The sequence below is a fragment of the Phoca vitulina genome, unplaced genomic scaffold (genome assembly GCF_004348235.1).
Source record: "Phoca vitulina isolate PV1807 unplaced genomic scaffold, GSC_HSeal_1.0 scaffold11, whole genome shotgun sequence".
Lineage (NCBI taxonomy): Eukaryota > Metazoa > Chordata > Mammalia > Carnivora > Phocidae > Phoca > Phoca vitulina.
The window spans coordinates 4059397-4087095 of record NW_022589714.1 but is presented as its reverse complement, the minus strand read 5'-3'; the positions used below and the strand labels follow the sequence as shown (position 1 = coordinate 4087095).

General features: G+C 39.9%; 1 long non-coding RNA gene across 1 annotated transcript; it reads left to right on the top strand.

The window, feature by feature from the left end:
- Positions 1-6363: 6363 nt before the first annotated feature.
- Positions 6364-12552, top strand: LOC116635725. Its single transcript, XR_004300205.1, has 3 exons — positions 6364-6448; positions 7871-8011; positions 12498-12552. It is a non-coding gene; the product is annotated as an uncharacterized LOC116635725 (long non-coding RNA).
- The last annotated feature ends 15147 nt before the right edge of the window (positions 12553-27699 follow it).

Below are 27699 nucleotides of genomic sequence, written 5' to 3'. Positions count from 1 at the left end.
AGTGCTCTCCAGAGAAACCAACCCTAGAGAGAGAGAGGGTGAGAAAGAGGGAGAGAAATTTATTATAAGGAATTGGCCCACATGATTATGGAAGCTGAGAAGTCCAACTATCTACTGTCTGCAGACTAGAGACCAAAGAAGGCCAGTGGTGTAGTTCCAGTCTGAGTCCAAAGGTATCAGGAGTGTTGATAGGATAAGTCCTAGTCTGAGGGCAGGAGAAGACCAGTGTCCCAGTTCAAACAGGCAGAGACAGTGAATTCTTCCTCTTCCTGCCTTTTTGTTCTAATCAGGCCCTCAACAGATTGGGTGATGCCCACCCACACTGGGGAGGACAATCTGCTTTACTCAGTCTACAGATTCAAATGTGAATCTCATCTGGAAACACTCTCACAGACACACCCAGAGATAATGTTTAATGAAATATCTGGGCACCCCAGTGACCCAGTCAAGTTGCCATAAAACTAACCATCGCAGGTAGAAAGGCAGTAGAGGATGAAGCTGGGAGGATCAGATTGTGGAGGGCACTGTAGCCACAGCAAAGGGTTTGCATTTATCTTGAAGGTGTGGGGGACCCCTGGGAGGATTCTAAGCTAAGAAATGACATGATCAGTTTCTTTAAAAAAATTTTTTTTTTCAATAGCTGTATTGTGGTCATGTAAGAGATTAGTACCAGGGGACACTGAATGGATGGTGTATGGGAACTCTGTACCGGTTTTGCGATTTCTCTAAGTCTAAAATTATTTCAAAATTAAAGGTTAAAAATATCCCTCTGGCAACAGTGTTGAAGACGAAGTAGAGAAGTAGCTTGAAAGGTGGTATTGCAGTAATCCAGGGTGAGGAGGGTCTGAAATAAGCCAGTGGCGGTGGGTATAAAGATAAGAGGGTGGATGAGAGAAATTTAGGAGCAAGTAGAGGCAGGACTTAGTGACTGACCAGATAGGTTGGAGATAGAGCCATCTCAGGGAGAAGGCTAGCGTTTAATGATAATGTTCCTCCCTTGGGAGGAGAAAGAAGGTGATTTTTTTTTAGGTAGAGGTGGAATAAGACCAAATGTTTGCAGATGTTTAGAGAAACTGAATGACTTCCTTCTCACTGAATGAGAAGATTTTCAAGTGAACTCTAACTTGGTCTCTAACCCTTTATCACAAGGAAATACACAGGTTTACTGCTGCTTTCAAGACAAGAGGAGATGGTCAGGACTGTTAATGTGCACACCGTGAATTTATACACAATGTAGGAAGAGTATGGGCGAGTCACTGGACCATACAGAAATGTACTATTAGTCAGACATGTGATATTTCATACTCTGAATGCTTCTTTGAAAACAGTTGAGTTCATATAGTAGCTTTAAGAAAGATTCATGAAGTGTGTTATGTTATACCGTCTCAGAGTGTTAGTTCTCGGTGGCTCCCAGCCTTGGGTAAAATCCCAGAGAATTTTCCCCCTTTATGATTTGATTAAATGCAGTGACCCTAAAGAAAGCAGCTAAATTGAATAGGTTATTCTCAGGGAAGACATCTAGAAATATGCTTCACAAAACCATTTCTTGGGGGTTATTTTCTTCTCCTGTAATTCATGGCTGGCCAATTGATGATCACTGGCTGAATGTGAAATATTCAGATGTTTGTTCTATATAATATTCCAAACTGGTTCATTTTGCAGGCTGAATTTACTGAAATAATCAATTATGTTGCTGATATCCAATTATTTTGCTGTCACCCACTCTAAAAGTATTAGCTTTTCCAATAACACTCTGAATTCCTTTGAAAAGTTTGAAGCAATCTGTCTTTTAAAGGGTTCTTCAGGGAGTGCCTGGGTGGCTCAGTCAGTTAAGTGTCTGCCTTTGGCTCAGGTCATGATCCCAGGATCCTGGGATCAAGCCTTGCGTCAGGCTCCTCGCTCAGCATGGAGTCTCCCTCTCTGTCTGCTCCTCCCCAGCTCATGTTCTCTCTCTCTCTCAAATAAAAAATCTTTAAAAAAGAATAAAGGATTCCTCAGGGCAGTTAAGAATGCAAATGCATATTAAAATGTAAATTCTGTATTTCACATTACATTATTAGATATATTTTTCAAATGATTTAAAATATTAGAGGAAAATATTTCAGAAGCTATGGATATATTGTTTCCCAAATCTTAAGATTGCTCATGAGAGAAAAGGGAAACACAACCAATCAAGAATTATGTGTTCTGTACGCATATGACTGTAGATGCTATGGAGGAAGTAAGATAAAAAGAAAGAAAAAATCAGAATGAGAGAAAGCATAGCCCTGGCTCTCAAGAATTTATAAACAGTAAGATGAAAACATAGGTATCTTATCTGTCTATGGGAGAAGAAAAACAGAACTTTGATTTCAGGGTCAAATGAAACACAAATTGAATATTTTGAAAGTATTCATTTAAATGCTAAGTAAGAACATATTCATAAACATCCATAATAATGATGCCTATTGTTTTCTGAGGTACAAAAGAGATGATAAAATGTAATCACTAAATGTTGGCTGGATGAAAGCCCAAGCTTTCCTGAACACAGCAGCCAACTGATGGAGTTTGGATGTTGTGGTCTTGTTCCGGGAATGCCTGACCCAGGTGATGATTTTGATTCCCTGCTCAGCCATTTGAAAAAAGAGCAGTGGGAGTTAATCTGCTGGATAATAGTTCCTCGAATTTTTTTTAAAGATTTTATTTATTTATTCATGAGAGAGAAAGGCAGAGGGAGAAGCAGGTTCTCCAAGGAGCAGGGAGCCCAACGTGGGACTCGATCCCAGGAACCCGGGACCATGACCTGAGCCGTAGGCAGACACTCAACCATCTGAGCCACCCAGGCGCCCAGTTGCTTGAATTTTTAAACCAGGAGTGTCTGGGTCCCCATCTCCTGGAGCATGGGTTTACAGGAGACATGTCCTAGGCAGTCGTACTGATATCTGTATTGAAACCTATGTTGTCCTTTGGCTAAACTTTATTTTTTTAAATTTTATTATGTTATGTTAGTCACCATACAATACATCATTAGTTTTTGATGTAGTGATCCACGATCCATTGTTTTCGTATAACCCCCAGTGCTCCATGCAGTACGTGCCCTCCTTAATACCCATCACGGGGCTAACCAATCCCCCCTCCCCCTCCCCTCTAAAACCCTGTTTGTTTCTCAGGTCCATAGTCTCTCATTGTTCATCTCTCCCTCCAATTCCCGCCCCCCCCATTTTTCCCTTCCTTCTCCTAATGTCCTCCATGTTATTCCTTATGTTCCACAAATAAGTGAAACCATATGATAATTGACTTTCTCTGCTTGACTTATTTCACTTAGCATAATCTCCTCCAGTCCCATCCATGTTGATGTAAAAGTTGGGTATTCATCTTTTCTGATGGCTAAGTAATATTCCATTGTATATATGGACCACATCTTCTTTATCCATTTGTCTGTTGAAGGGCATCTCGGCTCTTTCCACAGTTTGGCTATTGTGGACATTGCTGCTATGAACATTGGGGTGCATATGGCCCTTCTTTTCACTACATCTGTGTCTTTGGGGTAAATACCCAGTAGTGCAATTGCTGGATCATAGGGTAGCTCTATTTTTAAATTTTTGAGGAACCTCCACACTGTTTTCCAAAGTGGCTGTACCAACTTGCATTCCACCAACAGTGTAAGAGGGTTCCCCTTTCTCTTTGGCTAAACTTTAAAATGAAACCTGTTTAGAAAACTAACACAAAAGCTGCCCTAAACTGGCCAGGTTGACTGTCCACCAAAAGGAGCTAGAGGTTGCTTCTACACAGAAAAAAAAAGGTTTTCTAACAGGTCATCCCGTAACAGCTGTGTGTTAGACTAAGCAGTAGGTTTTAATCTTCGTAGACTAAGAGTAGCTTTAGTTGTACATTTTTGACTATTTAACTCAAGGCTTTCGAAAGGAAAACATTCAAAAGAACCCCCAATGAGTCAGCAAAGACTCTGAAAAGATTGTGTATATTTTCTAAAGCATATTTTAAAAAATCACGTACAGGGGAAAAGTGTAGAACATGTACCCACAAGAGCTAAATTTAAAAAATGTGCGTAGCAGTGAACACATGCATAGCATATGGATGCGGCTGACGGAAGAGTTCCTGGCCTCCATTCAAGACACCACTCACAGCAGATGCACTGCCATAAATTTGAACTACACAAGCCACATCCTCGCTGATCAGGTTCCAGTCAGTTCTCTTTGAATCCAGTATGGCTGACGCACACTGGAACTCCAGCTTTCCTTTTGGTTGGAGAGAAAAGAAATTCCTTTATGAAAAGGCCAAGGCATACATGTCCCAGAAAAATAGATACTCTCTCATTCCTTGACTCTCACAAGACATTGGCTAGAAAAGCTCCTGGCTGCTTTTCACTTCAGTTTTTCTGCCTAGCAGATTGTGCCCAGCAGTCTGATTCCAGTAGCTCAGCAAGGACAAATAGCAGTCCTTGGGAGTAGCCTCTGCAATTTCTTTCGGATTAAATTATACTTCTCAAGCAGATTTCAAGGCTCTAGTATAATATCAGGGGAACCCTTACTATTTTTCCTTTCATGGCCAAAAAAAAAAATACTGCTTTATGTATTTGCTGTTAGGGTTCTTGGGTGTTTGCTTAAAATCCTGACACACTTTTAACATTTATAAAACAGGTACATATTCTATACTTTGATATTTTATGAATCAAATAAAACATTTGAATCACCTCTATATGGACCTATAGATGTGCTAGTTTATCAGAGTTCTCTGTTGACTGACTCAATAATTGAAGGCTCTCAGTACAAGAGGTGCAGCATTTAGCTGGACCAGCGACTGGTAAAATGTTCTCTATCAACAAATCACATAGAAGTCTTTGGTCCTTCGCTGGATGGGTAGAGCAGATGTTGGAGAGGAGGGGCCTGCTTTGCAAAATCCTTTTGACAATAATTTGATAACTTTGGCAGAATTGAATCTGCTAATTTGATTCTTAGATTTCTAGGTGGTGGAGCAGTACCAGATGCCTCACAAAATATTAGCATCCATGTTTAACTGCTTTCATCACATCCTGTTCACTTCTCTTTGGGGAGCTTCATATTAAATTAGATGCAGCTGCTGAGTGAAAGCTTTCTTTCATGTTCCTATTTAGTATGAAAACAATAGCAAAAATAAACATTCAATTTCCTAACTTTTAGGAATTCTTCTTTTGGTTTTGGCTCTCTCTCTTTTTTTTTTTTTTGGATGGAAGAGGGATAGCTTGATCAGGGTACTGTTTGGGAGACAGACCATCTGACTAAAGAAAGAAAAGAATTCCCTAGAGACCTATTACCTGCCCCCACCCCTCTGGCAAAACCCACTAAATGTGCCGAGGTGGTACTTTTTCTTGCAAATAATTTGTATCATTTCAAAAATTATAAATGTTATTTTCTCTAATTCTCACAATTTTGAATCACTTTTTAGTTCACTTGATGTATTTTAGTGGACTAGACCTCAATTCTACTTTGTTTAATGTAATTTCCATTTCTCAAGGAATTAAGTTATCATTTATTGGTTACTAAGTTTCAAAAGAGAAGAGAAAACACTTGTAAAAAAGGGACATTTCATCCCTGGTCTGTATTACAGCTTCTGACATATTTTTAGATGCCAACAAGTAATGTCAGACTAACAGCTGTTAAAATAATCCTTCTTTAATACCCACACAGGAACGAAGATTTACACAGAGAGCTTTGTGTGCATACCTGCTTGATAATCAGAGAAGTTTGATTCTCCCTTCTCTCTTTTTCCTTCTATTCCCTCTGAGTTTTCTTTCTCCATAGCCTCACAATTTGCAAAGAATTGCTGTTTTTCAGCTCCCTGCAGTGAAATAACAGCAAAGAAGTCCCCTCCCTTGCATCATTAAGCCTGCACTCTGTGGCCCGGACTCTGGGATACCTTACTTTGGAGTCCATTTCCGAATTTACATTTGCCTACAGTTACAAAGTGCTCTGAAGGGCAAACCTGGAGGGGAAGCCTGGAATAGGGTCTTGGGAGCTTTTTAAATCTCTGAAGTCATTAGTACTTTGTTAACCACCTGTGGAATAAGAAACGTCTGGGTTGGCTGGTTCTAGCAAAAAGTGTCTTTTCCCTTCTGACTGGTCTCAGTGGAGTTGCCATTTCCTGCTGCCTCTGAGAGATATGACAGATATGACAAACTGTCACTCAGTTTAACTCCGTGGCAATGAGGCAAGGGGATCTGACCATGAGTAAACCTTTGTACACAGCAAAAGAACACAGGGTGGTCAGGGAAGCCCGCTGATGTCCTAGGAGGATGGACTATTGCTGGGTTTGTGCATTAGGCAGACAGAAAGGGAGTCCCCAGCAACAAAGATGTGACAAAAACCCTTACAATTCACTTTTTCAAGCCTTTTGTTATGCCAGAATTGAAGCACTTCTTTTGAGGAGGCTGGCTCTGAGGACAACTGTGCCTAGCTTTCATCACCAAGAAAAGGTAAGCAGAAAAACTGTCCCACCAGCCACCAGAGGGAGGAATGACCACAACTCTTGAGAGGGGACTGGCTCAGCGGACTATTCCAGCTGTTTTCCTTTCCTGGTTTCCATGTGGGTGTTGTGCACAGATACACACACTTTCATCAGCGTAGGGATTGCAGTTCTGCGGATTTGCCGCATATAGGACTTAGAGGAAGGAGAAAGGAGCATCAGAATAAACTGGCTTCCCCCTCTCCCTCCTAGTTAATTCTAAAATTGCTAGGTTTAAATGAAACTATTTAAAGCAGTAAATTGATTTAGGGTAATAACAGCAACACTTTTTCTCATTTGAAAAATGTCTGGGGTGCCTGGGTGGCTCAGTCAGTTAAGTGTCTGCCTTCGGCTCAGGTCATGATCCCGGGGTTCTGGGATCGAGCCCCACATTGGGCTCTCTGCTCCTCGGAGAGCCTGCTTCTCCCTCTCCCTCTGCCTGCTGCTCCCCCTGCTTGTGCTCTCTTTCTGTCAAATAAATAAATAAAATCTTTAAAAAAAGAAAAAAAAGTCTTCTCAAGTCCATTATAAAAGCACATTTTATATCTCAATCTTGCAAATAGATGTTAAAATTCTGTGGGCTCCCCAAAACATTGTTAGTCTTCTCACATTGACTGCAGTGTGAGTAATATGTGTAGCAACGTGGACCTGATCATTACATGCACCCAGCCCTGAAGGTGTAAAATGTGCTTCTAGTTTTGTGGGCTAGATTTTAAATTTTCAAAAATCTTCTTGCTCACCGTCCAATTTCTATTAAACACCGATTTAATTTTTGTCAGGTCTCAGGCCTGTGGCTTCATGCTAATTTGCAGACTGCTGGTGATGTACTGATTAAGCAGTTATATTCTCAAGGACTTTTCAACAGGAAAGTTTTTGTTTTTTAGTTAGCTGAATGGCATAAGAGTTCCCAGAATGTTTCCCAAGTTTCAGTTTAGTACTTCATTTTGTAAACTCTTTTACATTGCCATTTTTAGAAATTATTTCTTACAGTAGTCCCATGAAATAGGCTAATGCTGTGTCCAGAAGCTGCCTAGGTTTTAGCAAGGATACGGGGTGTGTCCCGAGACAGTGGCAGAGCCAAGACTAGAATTCATAGTTCTTGGGGCTCAGGCAGCCCTGTCTTTCATTTATCTGATGTGTCCACCCCTTTCCTTTAATTATATTAAGTTTTGGTACCATTACTGTCATAGATTAAGATAAAATAACACAGTTATGGAAATGGAGTCCATGTTCATGAAGGCAGAGCCCAGCATTCAGCAGCCTGAGTGGGATGGGGTGGGTGCTCTCATCCCTTCAGAGTCCCCTAGACAAATGGCTTCCTCAGAAGCTGTTTTTGATCTGAGTCAGGCTGTTCCAACTGGAAGATCATTTAGTTCAACCCTTTGTTTTGCAGGGAAGGGAAGCCTTGGGACAGAGTCTCAGGATACGAACCCAAGTCTCCTGAGGCTGGCTTCAGCACCCCACCCCCTAGACCACCCTCTTTCTCCAGACTGGCTTCCAAGTCACTTGCCATGGAATTGGAAAGCGAACCGAGGTATCAGTCAGTGTCCACAACACATGGATTTGGGATGTTTCCTGTGTCAAGGGAAGCCCAGAGCTTGATATAGCTTGTAGGTAGAAGATGAGATTGATGAGCGATGTTTTTTATTTCACCAAGTAATATTACTTGTGTAAGTAGAACTATTGTCTATAAAACCCACAATGAAATGGAGACTTCAAATGATTACTGTAGATAACCAAACCAAACCAATCATCTGGCCTCAAATGGAACTTTGTGGTCTGAATGGGAGGGGAAATAATTTGTTATCCAAGTAAATTCTCTTTGGCCGTTATAATTGTTAATATGCAAAATGTTGGGTGAGAAGACCCAAGTTAGAAAAAATAAGACTATGCAATATATTCTTCTGAAAATCTCTTCTGGGAACCAGGGTTTCCCACACTTTAGTCATTTACTTACAACATCACCATTTTTACCAAATCTATGTATTTCCATTAAGTTATTTTTTAATATAAATCAATGTATGAAAAGAGGAAAACTATAAAACTATGAAGAATGGTAAGCCAGTATCATTTACCATAGAAAATTAAAATAAATTTATAATGGTAAAATTTTTATAGTGTATCTGTGCCCCCTTAGAACCATCTCATGTATGATCAGCAGTGTGTATACTATGCCTTAGAAACAGCAGTTACCAGTATTTTTTTATTTTTTAGGAGAGGTGCCTTAGGAACCATTTATACTCTTTTTTTTTTTTTAAAGATTTTATTTATTTGTCAGAGAGAGAGAGCGAGCACAAGCATGGGGAGTGGGAGAGGGAGAAGCAGACTCCCACGGAGCAGGGAGCCCGATGCGGGACTCGATCCTAGGACCCTGGGATCATGACCTGAGCTGAAGGCATACACTTAACCAACTGAGCCACCCAGCCTTCCTGAACCATTTATATTCTTAAAAATTACTGAGAACCCCTAAAGAGATTTTGTTTATGTGGGTTATATCAAAAAATATTTGCTATATTAGAAGTTAAAGCTAAGGGGGTGCCTGAGTGGCTCAGTCCATTAAGTGTCCGACTCTTGATTTTGGCTCAGGTCATGATCTCAGGGTTGTGAGATCAAGCCCTGCATCAGGCTCTGTGCTGGGCATAGAGCCTGCTTAAATTCTCTTTTTCCCTCTGCCTCTTCCCACCCCTCCCCCACTTGTGCACATGTGTGTTCTCTCTCAAAAAAAAAAAGCTAAGAAGTATTTAAAATATATATTTATAATTCATTTACAAATAATAATAAACCCATCATGTGGTAACATAAATATCATACATACTATTAAAAACACTATTTTCCAAAGCAAAAAAAGTAGACTGAGAATAGTGGCATTGTTTTACATTTTTGTAAATTGATGCCTTGCTTAATAGAAGACTGTTGGGGGGGGCCCTGGGTGGCTCAGTTGGTTAAGCATCTGCCTTCTGCTCAGGTCATGATCCCAGGATCCTGGGATTGAGTCCCACATCGGGCTCCCTGCTGAGCAGGGAGTCTGCTTCTCCTTCTCCCTCTGTCCCCCCCAGCCCCCGTGCTCTCTCTCTCTCATAAATAAATAAAATCCTTAAAAAAAAAAAAGACAGTTGGGTTCCCACACCTGTGTCTGCATTCACTGTGTTGTGATATGTTGTTTTGGTTGAAGAATATCTGGCTTCACACAGATATTCACACAGGAAAAGAGAAGTGTACTTTAATAGTCTTGCTATATATTGTAGATATTCTTCTTTGATATTGCACCAGAGCTCAACAAGATACAGAATCATAAAACAAATCAGTGAACTTTCACTTTAAAATCTATTTATTGACTTACCTTCTACTTTGAAGGAATCTTTTACCTAAAAGCATACATTGGTCATTTGGAAAATATTATTTCTCTGAATTATGCAGATCTTCCAAATTTCAGCACATTTCCTTACCTAATATTTTTTTAAAATCACATTTTAAAATATCACTACTGGTCATATCAGGAAAATAGCTAAGTATTAGAAAGCTGTTAAGCTCATGACGGCAGATACAAGTTTTCCAAAATTCTAACTTTTACCTGAAAGTTCCAATTTTATCATTGGTGACATATACTGAAAAAGTTGTGTTTTTTGTTTTTTACCTTGAATTGAGAGGTCATTTAGTCCATTTTCAGAAAATGTCATCAAATACCAATGTCAAACTGTCAAATCAAAGTAGGTGTATACATCTTATGAGTAAACTGGTGCTCCATGAAAATGGCAGCCTAGCTCAGCTTGCAACACAACTACATGAGTGCTTCTTCTTGAGACAACCATCATCCTTTAGTATGAAATAGACATACTCTCTATGTGAATATCCCATTTCATCACACAAAATATTAAAAATGCATGTATTCAAGGGTCAAGTTTTAATAAAATTAATAACTCTGACTTCTTCATCAAGTATATCTTTAAGTGAAATTGATGATTTTTTTATTGTGAATGTATGGTTTTGAAAAATACAATGACTACAAGTAAAGTTCAGTGCCACTGCTTTGATTTGTGGCAAGGAGCCACGGTTTTACCCACCATTGCTTTCACACTGTCAGTGCAAAAGTCAGCACTGAAAAACGGGCAAACTAAGAGGGCCTTAGTATTATTGTGAAAATTGTTTTGATCTCACAAGTGCCCTGAAAGAAACTTGTTGACCCTCTGGGATCCATGGCTACACTTTGAGATCTGCTCATCTAGGCCAACCCCTAAACTAGGGGTAAGGAGAAGCAATCCATATTTATTAAGTACCTTATAAACATTATGTTAGGGACTGAATCGTGTCTCCCCTAAGTCATGTGTTGAAGTTCTAACCCAAAGAATGTAACTGTATTTAGAGGTAAGGTCTTTAAGTGGTGATTAAGTTACAATGAGGCCGTTAGAATGGGGCACTAATGCAGTATGGCTCGTGTCCTTCTAAGAAGGTAAGGAGACACCAGGGATCCACATGTGCCCAGGTGATGACCATGTGAACACGTAGCTAGAGGGCAGCAGCCATCTGCAAACAAAAAGAGATGCCTCAGAGGACTCCAACCGTGTTGGCACCTTGATCTTGGATTTCCAGCCTCCAGAACTGTGGGAAAACAGATTTCTGTTGTTGAAGCCCACAGTTGGTGGTGTTTTGTTACGGCAGCCCTGGCAAACTAATACACATCACTATTTAATCATCATAAAATCTCTGAAGTACATATTGTCAACCTCACTTTATGGAGGAGGGAATAGAAGCTCAGAGAGAATGGGTAGTTTCCCAAACTCATGCTGCTAAGAGAGAAAAGAGCCAAGATGTGAATCGAGATGTGACCATGAAGTCAGTAGTCACAGAGCCAGGGCATGAGTGAGCACATACAGAACCAGTGCTCTGTGACAAGGGGGTTGCCCTGTAAAAGTGGAGATGTTGTTTCCTACGGGTGATCCTAATAAACAGGAAACCTGAATTGTAATACACAGTCTCTGTTACTAGTACAGTATAAATATTGCCCTAATTAATGAGTTTGTAAAAAGGTATCTCTGCTCTAAGGACCTGACAGTTTCTTCACCTGTTTGTTTTTAAATTACAGTTATAAATAGAGACCAGCATGACTCAAACACAAGATCTTATTACAACTAAGAACTACAAAACCACCACACCTTACTTCCTCTAATAAACATGTCTGTGGGAGCTAATACCAACAACCCAGAGAAATAAATAAATGAACTAACACCTCCTCCTTGGCCCTATGGCCTCTCTCTGCCTGTCCCTGTAACGTGCTATTATTGATTGGCAAGTCAGAAGGGACCCTGGTTCAGCAACCTGCCTCCTAGGGGACGACGCCTTTCTCCACCTGGTGTCTCCATTGACCCCTCAGGAGGTGTGGGTGAAGGTCCAGCATTGAATAGTTTTGAATGCCTAGGTTTCATCCTAGAATCTCCCTCAAGTCCAGCAGTAATGAAGCAATTGTATGTCCTGCCATAATAGATCTGAATCAAAGTAAAGCCAATGTTCTCTTTCCAGGGAGCACAGAGTGTACTGGGGTTTAGATGAATGAGGAGGCTTTTGTGCAGTGCCCTGATCAGAGGGCTGGAAGCTCCATCCTTTGGCAGAGAGCAACTCTAAGTGCTTTTCCTGCACTGCCTGCTATTTGCATTTGAATTTTGATTGCCAAGAATTTTAAGCTTTGTTGGGGAATTTCTAATCCTTTCTTTCAAAGTTCCTGCTTCAATTGATGTCTTATTTTTTATGCATTTAGAATTAATTCAACAACTGCTAAAAAAAAAAAAAAAAAAGCAGAAAGTTGTACTCCTAGTAAGTACTGTGCACATAGCATTAGACTCCAGGGGTCTTAGGATAAAGAGGACATGGATTTTTGCTCTCAAATAACTTTTATAATGTTTTTTAAAGGTTCTTTTAATTCAGAATGTCATTGCTTTGCCTTATTAATCTTATTTTATTTATAGTATTTATCAGTATGAGACTGTATTATTTTTATTAATATACTTATTTTCCATTTCCCCAAACAGAATGAAGCTCTGTGAAGGCATGGATCTTGTCTGTTTTGTTCGCCACTGTGTTATCAGACCCAGAATAGTGCCTGATGCTCTGTAGACATCCATAAACGATGAGTAATCTATAGCTAGCAAACAGTGGTACAGTGCATGCAATGTACACTGAGTGGTTTGAGAACATTGTGTCTTTTTTTCTCTAAAGACACTGGTCTAATGACTGAATTCAGAAGAATGGACACTAATTCACCTTGTACACTTCTGTTTTCTTAGAAGAGATTTTGGAACACCTGTTAAAACCATCTGAAGCTGCAGTGTTCTAATGGTTGGAGTGGGTTCCACAAATTCTCCCTGGAACCCCCATGTCTTTGTTTATTTGGGTTGAATCCTATCAACTAGGTGGCTTAAACAACAAACATTTATTTCTCACACTTCTGGAGGCTGGGAAGTCCAAGATCAGAGTGCCTGCAGATTCATGGTCTAGTGAGAGCTCTCTTCCTGGTTCATAGATGGCTTTTTGCTGTGTCTTCACATGGTGGAGGAGGTGAGGAAGCTCTTTGGGGCCATTCTGAGAAATTCTATAATCAGAATTGGCTTCTACCTTGCACATGACTTCTGTGGCAAAAATTCTGTCTCCTAACCCTCTTCACCCTCTGAGGAAAATACATCTCCCCATGATTTCTGATACTGGAGTAAGAAAAACATCTGGTGTCAAGTGATATGAATACATACTCCTGGACCTTTAATTTATAGCCTCGAATGCACACAGAACATGCTTATGCACAAATGTATACATTCATGGATTGTGCAAATGAAAGGAGTGGAGGTTGCCCTTTGCAGAATTCAAACCTGTAGCTTTTCTGCACTGGGCATTTCCTGTATTGGTTGACCCAGACAGTGAGAATATCTTTGCATCCATAATAGCTTTGACTGCTGAGAATGTTAACAGTGAGTTTCATGAACTATGCCCTTTTCTTGGGACTGTTAAACGTGTCAAGTTTGGTGTAGTTAAGAGGCACTCATATTATCAACTTATTTTTAAGGTCTTTGCATATTAGATGCCTCCATAGTAATAGATCATATAAAAATTTTCCCAGGTTCCAGTGTTGACAGATGGTGCTGCTCTGCAATATAAGCAGTGATGTCCTCACGAGACTATTGATTTTGTTTGTGAAATATAAATCCCTAAACAGTGCCTGATGGGCTGGTGAGAAGTGCTTCTTTAATAATTCAATAATTTCATTAAATGATCTGGTCCTCAGTGAAACAGGAGTGGTGAGGGACCTGGCTGTGGACTGCACTTAAGTCTCAATAAAAACACGACCGGGGTCTCCTTTGTTCATGTTTATTTTTGTTCATGTTTCTCTATGTCTTCAAGATAAAGTGAAGTCTTTCAGTGTATGAATTCCAAGAAATAGAGCAAATGACATCAGATTCTTTAGTGTGTCTCACAGCATTTTAAGCTCAGTCTGCCCAGATCAAGGCAATGGCTTGGTTCATTTGCTTACTAGGTAGGCTTGGACATTGATTTATTTTGCCTCTGCTATTTACCTTTCTTTTTTCTTAGTGGGCTGTCATCTCAATAGAGAATGGACTGTTTGTAGGGAGTAGAAGCCAAGATGATTCCAACACAGAACTTTATTACAGCTAAGAATGTCATAATCACCAAAGCCTTCTTCTTCTGATCTGACAGAAGCAATAAGTAACAAAAACCCTAAGAAACAAATAACCTGAAACTCTATCATGGAAACCCCTGGAAATGCAACTAACATTAACCCAAGTGTATCTTCATGCATTTGTGTATCTATTACATATGCCAAAGTCCTATAGAATCAGATTGATTTGTTTTATCTTGATTTATTTCAGAAAAGATTTAAAACATCAGTAAATTCACATATTATGCTTGCTTTTACAAAGGAGTTATAAAGCTAATGTTTTGTATACTTAATTTGTTATCTTAATTAGGGACTCCTAGATCATCAAAGAGATGTGATACATCTTAAAGTAATATTAGGACTTACAGAGTAAACACATGTACAATTTATTCTTTTTGGCAAGTCTCAGAAAAAAACAATTTTGATATGCTAATGGATTCTAATGGGCAAGTAGCTATTAATTAAATAAATAACCCATTAGACTGAGAAGTGAAATGTCAGTACAAGGACTGGCTACTAACATTGTTGAAGAATAGTAATTAACTTATAGTCTTAGCAGTGGCATAGATATTTGTATTTCATTTTGCAGATATTTGTGTCAGCTATACCAAATTAATTAAATTAAACCAGTAATTATCTAGTAAATCTCTAATCTCAGTTTGCACAGTGCTATGCTAGAAATTTGGAATGAAACAAAAAAGTAGAAGACATGACCTAGACTCTCAGAGAAAATACAGTGTAGTTGGGAGACGCAAGACATAAGTAAATTTAAAATACAATGGTTGTACATGGCAACATATTAGGAATGTTTTAAGGCATTACATCATCGAGTACTTACCATGTTGATCATCATTCATCATTACTTACTAGCATTTGTTGAGGACTAGTGGGTATGGAAAACTCGTGTTGGGACAGGGCTGGGGGATATCAAGAAAGTGTAAATCCTGGCCTCTGCACAGGAAAACAAAGATTTAATTAGGCAGATTGATTGCTAAATGAAATCTTCTCTAAAGCAGAAAGTCCTGTGAATGAGAAAGGGAGCAAAGGCTGAGGGCTAGGATGTTCTGACAAGTTTTGTGGAGGAGGAGAACTTGAACTTGGAAGTGCAGGAAGAATCTGGCTAAATAAAGGAGGGGGAGGGAATGGCTCAGGTGGGGACAAAGGCTGGAGCCAGCATCATCACGAGGTGTCGAGGGTGAGGCTGGAGAAGAGATGTATGTAATTGGGACCAGATTGTGTGGATTCTGAGGGTCAAGGAGTTTGGACTCAGCTATCCTAAGGAGAATGACAGATCAGAGAGGTCTCAGGGAGATGGATGAGATGAAAGAGTGCCAGGTAGATCTGTGGTAGGGAGTAGAGGCCAGGGGAGGAAAAACTGGCTGGGGGGCCCCGTGGGGGTTCAGATAGGAAGATGCCTTTCTAAACCAGATCGCAGACTTTCTCACGGAAAGGACAATGCCTTGCTTTTTGTTTGTTTGCTCTTTTGCTTTTCCTGTACATTCAGCCCAAAATGTGTAATACAGTGAATCAACCCCTTGTAGGGCCACTAACTTATGAGCTATCTGAAGCCAGGTGCTGACCTTTCCCACTGATAACTGTATTTAGCCTCCTGGAATGAGAGTGCTTCATGAATAAAACAAGTTAGAGAAACCTAAGGAGAGGTGAGCAGAGGTCATTCTATGGTGAGGTGATAAATTTTGTGACTACCAGGGCCCAGTCGCAAGCAATCATTACTGAATTACCTGGTAATAACAACTGGAGGTGAACAAAATACGCAATCTAAGCACAATGCAGATGCAAATTACCAGCTTCCCGGAGATCTGATTGAATAAAACTTAGGTTTTAATTAAACCGTGACCAAGTTAATTGAAAGGTACTATATTGCGTGATAGATAATTATCAACTAGAATGGTATTTATTTTGCTGCAGCATCCTGATTTCTTTATCTCTTTTTCCTTTTCCGAGAATGTAAAGGTCCACTTAGCCTTTTAGTCACAGTCAGGGGCCAAAAAATTACATAGCAGAATGTATTAAACATTAATTTTATTAAATCACAATCAGGGAAGTCTGACTCTTTTTTTTTCCCTAACTATATTTTAAGTTCTTGAGATAAGTTTTACTGTGGCACATCTATTTTTTTATAAGCTTTTTATAAAATGTGGCCATAATAGCAACTAATAATGTTAACAATAATAATGATAGCTGTCATTTCTCTCCATAGCCTCAGGATCATTTTGTGCTGAGTGTTCACAACTGAGTCATAACTGTCTATGTTAAAGGATTGTTCCTAGGTTTTATTTATCTTGTTCAGCAAATAAAGAAGCCTTTTAATTCAATTGGTTTCTTGGCTGATTTGTCTCTCAGTGTGATTAATCAATGGGAACTAGGGGCCCAATTCACGTTTTCACTTAAGTCAATACAAATGTTGAGTGCAGTTGTGGTTGTTTAGAAGGGGATAAAATGGGGTCACTGACTTAAAGATCATTTCTTCTTGTTTTTATTCCTTAACTTTATTTTCTCCATCAGGCTTTCTGGTAACTGATTCTCCTGGTTATGAAAGCCTACAGGGAGGATTAAGGGAGGTAGCAATTTCTCTTCAGTAGACAGTCTCCATTAATTTTGTTATTTCTCATCAACAACTGATGTACACCCCAAAGTGATATAAGTGAAGGTAAATGATAAGCAGTTTGTTTCACTTCATGGCTAATACTTTCCAAAAGCACTTGTGACTAATATCTAATAGAAGTTTAATAGAAGTCTGAGATTGGAAGAAAATTTGGGGGCTAAACTGTTCACCCCCAAGGTCTTCTCCTTTCCCCATCTAGTATTAGACATAGGTGGTGTTACTTCTCTTCTTCAAGGGGTCCTGGCAGGAGGATCCTGCAACAGCCTCTAGGAAATCCATTTCAACATTAATATCCCTTATGACCGAGAGAGGTAATTTGGTTCATTTATTATCAGGTTCCTCCTCCTCTGTGTTGAAAGCCCTTAATGGCCTGGTGTCTTCCCTCAGCAGGGCTGAAGGTATTCTGTCAAAATACCATGATGGATTATGCACTTGGTGACCTCCTGTGACTTTTTGCAAGGCAGATAAAGTAGAATAAAAGGGCAGCAAAGAGGCAGGAGACTATCCCTATTTGCCATGCCTGCCATCTCTGCAGCAGGAGGAAGGCTCACTAAGAAGCTGAACGAAATTCTCCCATCCTGCTCCTCTGCTCCCTCCTCCCCCTCCCTCTGGGGAAGCATTAGCCAGCAGTGGAAATGGGAGTAGTGCTGATAGCACGACACTTTGAAAGCTGGACAGAAGGAGAAACTAGCTAGAGAAAGAAAAACTCTGTCCTCTGTGCTCAGGAGTCCCCACTTTCAGGACTCCTGCAAGCTTCATAAAAGGAAAAACTGACCTCATCCATGTACATCTTCAACTGTACCTTCTCCGACATAGACATGATACAAATTAGAGTGAGGCATTGAATACTTGTGGGCAGTTTTCTTATTTGAATTGTGTTTCCCCCCATAAAACAGCTAAAATAAGAAAATACTTCACTACATTTAAAGGAACTCAGGAAGAGGCTGTGACGACTGAGTCAGGGTTTGCTCACTGGGAAACTGCTCAGGTAAGAGGAACATCTCTTCACGGTAAAGGAGCACTGCTTATCAAAGCCATCCCACATGACCAAGGCCACTTGCAGTTTGTCCAGAAGTGACTTGGGAATTACAGATGGGGGATGGTTGTAGGCAGCGCTCTGTGGCTAGAGACCATTTTGGATTTACAACACGTTTATTATTTGCAAGGAACAGCACCATCCATCATGAAAGAGCATATTTTGAACAGTAAAGTTTCTAAGCTTCTTTGTGCTATCTTACACTGGCATTCCTATCTTGGAAATATCCTAACTGCAGTGTGTTGTGTGTCCTGTCTTCCCCTCTAGGTTGAAAGCCGGGCCGCGCCATCCTCAGAAACACCAGGCCCTGCCATAGCATCTGGAAGGGAGTAGGCGCTGGGCAAACAATTGAGGAATGAATGAATAAACATAGAAACTGCCTGCTTTTCTAATGGGTTTAATAATTCAGAAAAACTAGTTGATCCTTCTTTCTAGTTTCACTCCAGTGTCTCCTTGGAGGAAAAAAAAAGTGTACACTTGCTCAAGACTATTTCTGATGAAGGCCATTGTAATTTATGGAATGAGAAAGGCAGGGAGGTGGGATAGGAAATGGACAACATGACCTCTCTGGGGTTTGGGGGCTTTTGTGCAGATTGGTTTCTGCTGGGCACTTACAGAGACAGCTTTGGGGTGGGCTGCTGAGTAAAGGTCTAGAAAGAAGCTCATGCCATTGTTCAACATGCAGGAGATGAGGAATGTATGGTCAAAGTCACAGCAAGGGGAAAACGCAAATGAAAACCATGTTTCCTGGAATTCATCCTATAGCTCTTCATTTCTCTGGCCAGCTTATACTTGTGGCAGTTTTCTCTCTGGACCAACATGTCATTTATTTTGGCTTTACTAAGTCACACACCACTGGAATGCGATTGGTATTCTTACCAACCGAGAACCATCTGCTCTTTTCTAGACAACAGCTATTCTGTTCTGTCTCTCTCCACCTCCTGCTTCTTTCAGTTTTCTCATATATTTTCAATCATATGCATTCTTTTTTCTATGAATAGGAGACAGTAAGTGCCTGAGGAATTATCTCTTTGGATACATTTTTTTTTCACAGGCATTGGAATTTTAAATTGTTTGTTCCCTTTCAGAGCTTTGATCTTCTATATGTAAAATAAAATGTTTATCTGTAACACTGGCAAAGGGAGATGCAGAGTCTTCCAGAAAGCTTCTCTATGTTCCTTAGATAAATCGTGAGATTCTTTTTACCTGCTGGCCAGTTAATGTCATAACATTTCCTCCGTTTCTCAAAAAATCAGGTAAAAAAGGTACATAGAAAGCGACAGGTAACAGATGAAGAAAACAAAGCAACTTTGTCGTAAACTTGCTCTGGCCTTTGCTCCAAGAGTGCCTGCAGACAGACCCCTCAGAGGTGTTCAAGGCATTTGCAGTTAGAACTTCAGTGGAGCAAACACATTTCTGGGGTACTGGTGTTCACCTGGAGTTTGTGGCTTTCACACCCACGTTCAAGTTTCTTTTCTCATTTATTTGTCCACATGGTTTAGAGGACATTGTGCCCGACTTAACGTGTGGGGGTGTGGGTTAAAATCCAACTCCATGGCAAGTTATAAACCTCTCTGAACTTGAATTCCCTCATCTGTAAGATGCAATTGACACTTACACAACAAAGGCATCAGGAACATTAACTGAGACAGCATATGGAAAACCTTGGAATCAGCTGCTCTTCAATAAATGTTGGTTGACTTTTAATCTGCAATTACTAAAGCAAAGTCCAGAAATGAGATCATAATCTGGGTAATTCATCCTTGCATCAATTATCTGGAGTCTTTGCATAAAGAGAAAAGCTCAGGGATTCAATTATCTGCATAATAATTCAATTCTGCTCTGCATCTTCTAAACATGCTTAAAATTTAACAGGCAATCATATTCTTTCTGGAGGTAATTACTTGCAGAGAAGAAAGGGTTAAGGAATTGCCTTTCCTATTTTGTCCGAAGATTTTTTTTTTTTTTTAAATGACACTATTAAAAGAGAGAATCTAACACGTCAGCCCCATATTAGGCTAAACCTGCTGTTATTATCCCAAATTCTCTGGGTTTATTAAGATATTATAAATTTAATTAGTAGGATTTCTACCACCCCTCACTCTGTTTGTAGTGACCAAAGCATAAAAACCATTGTTAAAGCCACCTATTAATCAATTTGCTCTGCTACTTTTCAGTAATTGACTTTCACAGATGAAACAGTATATCAACTTTAACCCGTTTCTATTCAATTAAAGCTCTCCTTTTACTAGCCAGGACCATTTCTGCCATTTTGTATTAAGACTGTTCATACTTATCCTGTTAATCATTAAAATAATTAAAAGCGTTTTGAATAGGCATCCTTTAGTTTCCAGACTCTTTAAGTCTTTATGGTCTAATAATTCTTGGAGTCATCTAAGGTCCTATGTAATCTTTTAATTGAACATTTTAATTTTGATGTATAGGTTTGCTATTAACTTATTAATGACAAAGGTGAATTATAAAAATATCTCCACCCTCCAGCATCCATCATCCATAATACATCACCAGGCTTTCCAGCCTTCCAACAAGTTCCCCTTTGGCCTAATTTCATTACTTCATCAATTTTAGGTATCATGAGCTATTGAAATGAAATCCATTTGGTTGAAATCAATAAAATACCATATAGTTGTTGTCAAATTTTCTTTTCTTTTTTTTTTATTTTTTATTTTTTGGATTTTTTTATTATGTTAATCACCATACATCATTAGTTTTCGATGTAGTGTTCCATGATTCATTGTTTGCGTATAACACCCAGTGCTCCATGCAGTACGTGCCATCTTTAATACCCATCACCAGGCTAACCCATCCCCCCACCGCCCTCCCCTCTAGAACCCTCAGTTTGTTTCTCAGAGTCCATAGTCTCTCATGGTTCATCTCCCCCTCCGATTCCCCCCCCCTTCATTTTTCCTTTCCTGCTATCTCTTTTTTTTTTTTTTAACATATAATGTATTATTTGTTTCAGAGGTACAGGTCTGTGATTCAACAGTCTTACACAATTCACAGCACTCACCATAGCACATACCCTCCTCAATGTCAATCACCGAGCCACCCCATCCCTCCCACCCCCCTCCACTCCAGCAACCCTGTTTGTTTCCTGAGATTAAGAATTCCTCATATCAGTGAGGTCATATGATACATGTCTTTCTCTGATTGACTTATTTCGCTCAGCATAATACCCTCCAGTTCCATCCACGTTGTTGCAAATGGCAAGATTTCATTCCTTTTGATGGCTGCATAATATTCCATTGTATATATATACCACCTCTTCTTTATCCATTCGTCTGTTGATGGACATATTGGCTCTTTCCATAGTTTGGCTATTGTGGACATTGCTGCTATAAACATTGGGGTGCACATACCCCTTCGGATCCCTACATTTGTATCTTTGGGGTAAATACCCAGTAGTGCAATTGCTGGGTCACAGGGTAGTTCTATTTTCAACTTTTTGAGGAGCCTCCATACTGTTTTCCAGAGTGGCTGCACCAGCTTGCATTCCCACCAACAGTGTAGGAGCATTCCCCTTTCTTCACATCCTCGCCAACATCTGTCATTTCCTGACTTGTTAATTTTAGCCATTCTGACTGGTGTGAGGTGGTATCTCATTGAGGTTTTGATTTGGATTTCCCTGATGCCGAGCGATGTTGAGCACATTTTCATGTGTCTGTTGGCCATTTGGATGTCTTCTTTGGAAAAATGTCTGTTCATGTCTTCTGCCCATTTCTTGATTGGATCATTTGTTCTTTGGGTGTTGAGTTTAAGAAGTTCTTTATAGATTTTGGATACTAGCCCTTTATCTGATACGTCATTTGCAAATATCTTCTCCCATTCTGTCGGGTGTCTTTTGGTTTTGATGACTGTTTCCTTTGCTGTGCAAAAGCTTCTTATCTTGATGAAGTCCCAATAGTTCATTTTTGCCCTTGCTCCCTTGCCTTTGGCGATGTTTCTAGGAAGAAGTTGCTGCAGCCAAGGTCAAAGAGGTTGCTGCATGTGTTCTCCTCAAGGATTTTGATGGGTTCCTGTCTCACATTTAGGTCTTTCAACCATTTTGAGTCTATTTTTGTGTGTGGTGTGAGGAAATGGTCCAGTTTCATTCTTCTGCATGTGGCTGTCCAATTTTCCCAACACCATTTGTTGAAGAGACTGTCTTTTTTCCATTGGACATTCTTCCCTGCTTTGTTGAAGATTAGTTGACCACAGAGTTGAGGGTCCATTTCTGGGCTCTCTATTCTGTTCCATTGATCTATGTGTCTGTTTTTGTGCTAGTACCATGCTGTCTTGATGATGACAGCTTTGTAATAGAGCTGGAAGTCCGGAATTGTGATGCCGCCAGCTTTGCTTTTCGTTCTCAATATTCCTCTGGCTATTCGGGGTCTTTTCTGGTTCCATACAAATTTTAGGATTATTTGTTCCATTTCTTTGAAAAAAGTTGATGGTATTTTGATAGGGATTGCATTAAATGTGTAGATTGCTCTAGGTAGCATTGACATCTTCACAATATTTGTTCTTCCAATCCACGAGCATGGAACGTTTTTCCATTTCTTTGTGTCTTCCTCAATTTCTTTCATGAGTATTTTATAGTTTTCTGAGTACAGATTCTTTGCCTCTTTGGTTAGATTTATTCCTAGGTATCTTATGGTTTTGGGTGCAATTGTAAATAGGATCGGCTCCTTAATTTCTCTTTCTTCTGTCTTATTGTTGGTGTATAAGAATGCCACTGATTTCTGTGCATTGATTTTATATCCTGCCACTTTACTGAATTTCTGTATGAGTTCTAGCAGTTTTGGGGTGGAGTCTTTTGGGTTTTCCACATAAAGTATCATATCATCTGCAAAGAGTGAGAGTTTGACTTCTTCTTTGCCGATTTGGATGCCTTTTATTTCTTTTTGTTGTCTGATTGCTGTGGTTAGGACTTCTAGTACTATGTTGAATAGCAGGGGTGATAGTGGACATCCCTGCCATGTTCCTGACCTTAGGGAGAAAGCTCTCAGTTTTCCCCCATTGAGAATGATATTCGCTGTGGGTTTTTCATAGATGGCTTTTATGATATTGAGGTATGTACCCTCTATGCCTATACTCTGAAGAGTTTTGATCAAGAAAGGATGCTGTGCTTTGTCAAATGCTTTTTCTGCATCTATTGAGAGGATCATATGATTCTTGTTCTTTCTTTTGTTAATGTATTGTATCACGTTGATTGATTTGTGGATGTTGAACCAACCTTGCAGCCCAGGGATAAATCCCACTTGGTCATGGTGAATAATCCTTTTAATGTACTGTTGGATCCTGTTGGCTAGTATTTTGGTGAGAATTTTTGCATCCATGTTCATCAAGGATATTGGTCTGTAAGTCTCCTTTTTGATGGTCTTTGTCTGGTTTAGGGATCAAGGTAATGGTGGCCTCATAAAATGAGTTTGGAAGTTTTCCTTCCATTTCTATTTTTTGGAACAGTTTCAGAAGAATAGGTATTAATTCTTCTTTAAATGTTTGGTAGAATTCCCCTGGGAAGCCATCTGGCTCTGGGCTTTTGTTTCTTGGGAGATTTTTGAGACTGCTTCAATTTCCTTAGTGGTTATAGGTCTGTTCAGGTTTTCTAGTTCTTCCTGGTTCAGTTTTGGTAGTTGATACATCTCTATGAATGCATCCATTTCTTCCAGGTTATCTAATTTGCTGGCATAGAGTTGCTCATAATATGTTCTTATAATTGTTTATATTTCTTTGGTGTTGGTTGTGATCTCTCCTCTTTCATTCATGATTTTGTTGATTTGGGTCATTTCTCTTTTCTTTTTGATAAGTCTGGCCAGGGGTTTATCAATCTTGTTAATTCTTTCAAAGAACAAGCTCCTAGTTTCATTGATCTGTTCTACTGTTCTTTTGGTTTCTATTTCATTGATTTCTGCTCTGATCTTTATTATTTCTCTTCTCCTGCTGGGTTTAGGCTTTATTTGCTTTTCTTTCTCCAGCTCCTTTAGGTGTAGGGTTAGGTTGTGTACTTGAGACCTTTCTTGTTTCTTGAGAAAGGCTTGTATTGCTATATACTTTCCTCTTAGGACTGCCTTTGCTGCATCCCAAAGATTTTGAACAGTTGTGTTTTCATTTTCATTGGTTTCCATGAATTTTTTAAATTTCCTGGTTGACCCATTCATTCTTCAGTAGGATGCTCTTTAGTCTCCACGTGTTTGCGTTCTTTCTGACTTTCCTCTTGTGATTGAGTTCTAGTTTCAAAGCATTGTGGTCTGAAAATAGGCAGGGAATGATCCCAGTCTTTTGGTACTGGTTGAGACCTGATTTGTTACCTAGGATGTGATCTATTCTGGAGAATGTTCCATGGGCACTAGAGAAGAATGTGTATTCTGTTGCTTTGAGATGGAATGTTCTGAATATGTCTGTGAAGTCCATTTGGTCCAGTGTGTCATTTAAAGTCTTTATTTCCTTGTTGATCTTTTGCTTAGATGATCTGTCCATTTCAGTGAGGGGGGTGTTAAAGTCCCCCACTATTATTATATTGTTGTCAATGTGTTTCTTTGCTTTTGTTATTAATTGCCTTATATAATTGGCTGCTCCCATGTTAGGGGCATAGATATTTACAATTGTTAGATCTTCTTGTTGGATAGACCCTTTAAGTAGGATATAGTGTCCTTCCTCATCTCTTATTATAGTCTTTGGCTTAAAATCTAATTTGTCTGCTATAAGCATTGCCAGCCAGCTTTCTTTTGGTGTCCATTAGCATGGTAAATGGGTTTCCACCCCCTTTCAACCTGGGGGTGTCTTTGGGTCTAAAATGAGTCTTTTGCCGACAGCATATCAATGGGTCTTGTTTTTTAATCCAATCTGATATCCTGTGTCTTTTGATTGGGGCATTTAGCCCATTTACATTCAGGGTACCTATTGAAAGATAGGCATTTAGTGCCATTGTATTGCCTGTAAGGTGACTGTTACTGTGTATTATCTGTGTTCCTTTCTGGTCTATGTTACTTTTAGGCTCTCTCTGCTTAGAGGACCCCTTTCAATATTTCTTGTAGGGCTGGTTTCGTGTTTGCAGTTCCTTTAGTTTTTGTTTGTCCTGGAAGCTTTTTATTTCTCCTTCTATTTTTAATGACAGCCTAGCTGGATATAGTATTCTTGGCTGCATGTTTTTCTCATTTAGTGCTCTGAATATATCATGCCAGTCCTTTCTGGCCTGCCGGGTCTCTGTGGATAGGTCTGTTGCCATTCTAATGTTTCTACCATTGTAGGTTACATATCTCTTCTCCCAAGCTGCTTTCAGGATTTTCTCTTTGCCTCTGAAGTTTTACTATTAGATGTCAGGGTGTTGACCTACTTTTATTGATTTTGAGGGGGGTTCTCTGTGCCTCCTGGATTGTGATGCCTATTTCCTTCCCCAAATTAGGGAAATTCTCTGCTATAATTTGCTCCAATATACCTTCTGCCCCTCTCTCTCTTTCTTCTTCTTCTGGGATCCCAATTATTCTAATATTGTTTCATCTTATAGTATCACTTATCTCTCGAATTCTGCCCTCGTGATCCAGTAGTTGTTTATCTCTCTTTTTCTCAGCTTCTTTATTTTCCATCATTTGGTCTTCTATATCACTGATTCTCTCTTCTGCCTCATTCATCCTAGCAGTTAGAGCCTCCATTTTTGATTCCACCTCATTAATAACCTTTTTGATTTCAACTTGGTTAGATTTTAGTTCTTTTATTTCTCCAGGAAGGGTTTCTCTAATATCTTCCATGCTTTTTTCAATCCCAGCTAGTATCTTTAAAATCATCATTCTGAACTCTAGTTCCAACATCTTACTAATGTCCATATTGATTAGGTCCCTGGCAGTCGGTACTGCCTCTTGTTCTTTTTTTTTGAGGTGATTTTTTTCCGTCTTGTCATTTTGTCCAGAGGAGAATAGATGAATGAGAGAACAAAATGCTAACAGAGTAACAATGACCCTAGAAAAATATACACTAAACAAATCAGAAGAGACCTGGAACCGGGGAAAAAGAAAGGGAAAGAAAGAAAAAAGAAAAAAAAAGATAAAGATAAAAAAAGAAAAAAACAAAATATGATCAAATATGATCAGGCTGGTGCATAGATCAGTGCCACACACTAGATTTGGGGTGCATTTTGGTCTGTTAGAAGAAATGCCTCCCAATATTTTAAAGAAAGAACAACTTATATATGTACAAAAGTAAGGGTAAATACGGTGAAGGGATAAAGTATGACTGTAAGGATGAAAATTATAAAAGATTTTATAAAAGGAATTGATAATATAAGAAGTTGGTTGAAAAAAGAAAGAAGAGGATTTAAAAAAGAGGGGGAGAGAATGTGATCAGGCAGGAGACTAGAACAAAGCCATACACTAGAGATTTAGGGTATATTTTGGTCTGTTAGAAGAAACTGTATCCCAAAATTTTAAAGAGAGAACAACTTATATATATATATATACCAAAAATAAGGTTAACTACTATGAAGGGATAGAATATGACTCTAAAAATGAAAAATAAAAAAGATTTTTAAAAAAGGGATTGATAAGATGTTGGTTGAAAAAAGGAAAAAGAAAAATTCAAAAAAAAAAAACAAAAAAGAAAAAGAAAGTTAAAAAAAAATTAACTTTTAAAGATTAAAGAATCATGGTAAAAAAGCCATGGATTCTATGTGCATTATTCCCCTAGCGCTGGAGTTCTGCCATTCTCATTGATCGGTAAACTTGGTCTTGGCTGGCTGTTCTCGCTGATGTTCTGGGGGAGGGGCCTGTTGCCGTGGTTCCCAAATGTCTTTGCCAGAGGTGGAATTGCCCCGCCCTTGCCCAGTCTGGGCTAAGTAATCTGCTCTGGTTTGCTCTCGGGAGCTTTTGTTCCCTGCAGACTTTCCGTTAGGCTTTGGAGGACGAGAGTGAGAATGGCGGCCTCCCAATCTCCGCCCTGGAGGAGCCAAGAACTCGGGCCCCACTCCTCAGTGCGCCCCCAGAGAAAAGCAGTCAATCACTCCCGTCTCCCCGGTCTCTGGCTGTCCATGCTCACCCAGCCTGTGACCCAGTGTTTCTTTCTCTGGCGCACAACCCCGTGTGGAGTCTCCAAACCCAGCAGATCCCTATGGTGCGCTCCTGCGCTGCTCCTCCCAGGGGAGGAAGGGGAGTCTCCCCAGATCTGCCTCTTGTTGGGTCCCTGCTGGAGGAGCAGTGGCCCGACTGTGCCATGGATCATGGTTTATGGCAAACCCAAGCTGAGAGCCCTTGCCTTGGCTCCATCTCTGCAGCCAGCTTCCCCGCTCCAATACCTGGGAGCTCTGCCACACTCAGGCACCCCCGGTCTTTCTGTGACCCCGAGGGTCCTGAGACCACACTGTCCCTCGAGGGTTCCACCCCCCACTTAGCCACTGGAGCAACGTCCCTCAGCGGAGCCGACTTCTAAATATTCCGATTTTGTGCTCTGCTGCTCTATCACTTGCCAGAAGCGGCCAACAGAGGCCCCCTCCCCCGCCGTCTATCCTCCTGAATATCGCCTCGGATTCACTTCTCCGCACGTCCTACCTTCCAGAAAGTGGTTGCTTTTCTGTTCAGAGAGTTGCTGCTATTCTTTTCTTTGATCTCCTTTTGAGTTCGTAGGTATTCAGAATGGTTTGATCCCTATCTAGCTGAATTCCTGGGACCAGACGAAATTTAGGTCTCCTACTCCTCCGCCATCTTGCTCCTCCCTCCAAATCTTTCATATAAAAAAATGTAGGAGGTGTATTTTATATCTTTGCATTACCCCATGCTTATTATAAAAATATCTCTCGAGGTCCAATATTGCATTCTTTTGGAGACCCAGTAGGGAAAAAAGTACACTCAAATGAGGTAACTGAGTTTTAATAAATGAACTACACAAAAAGGTAAAGGCAGAGTTGAGGGAAACAAA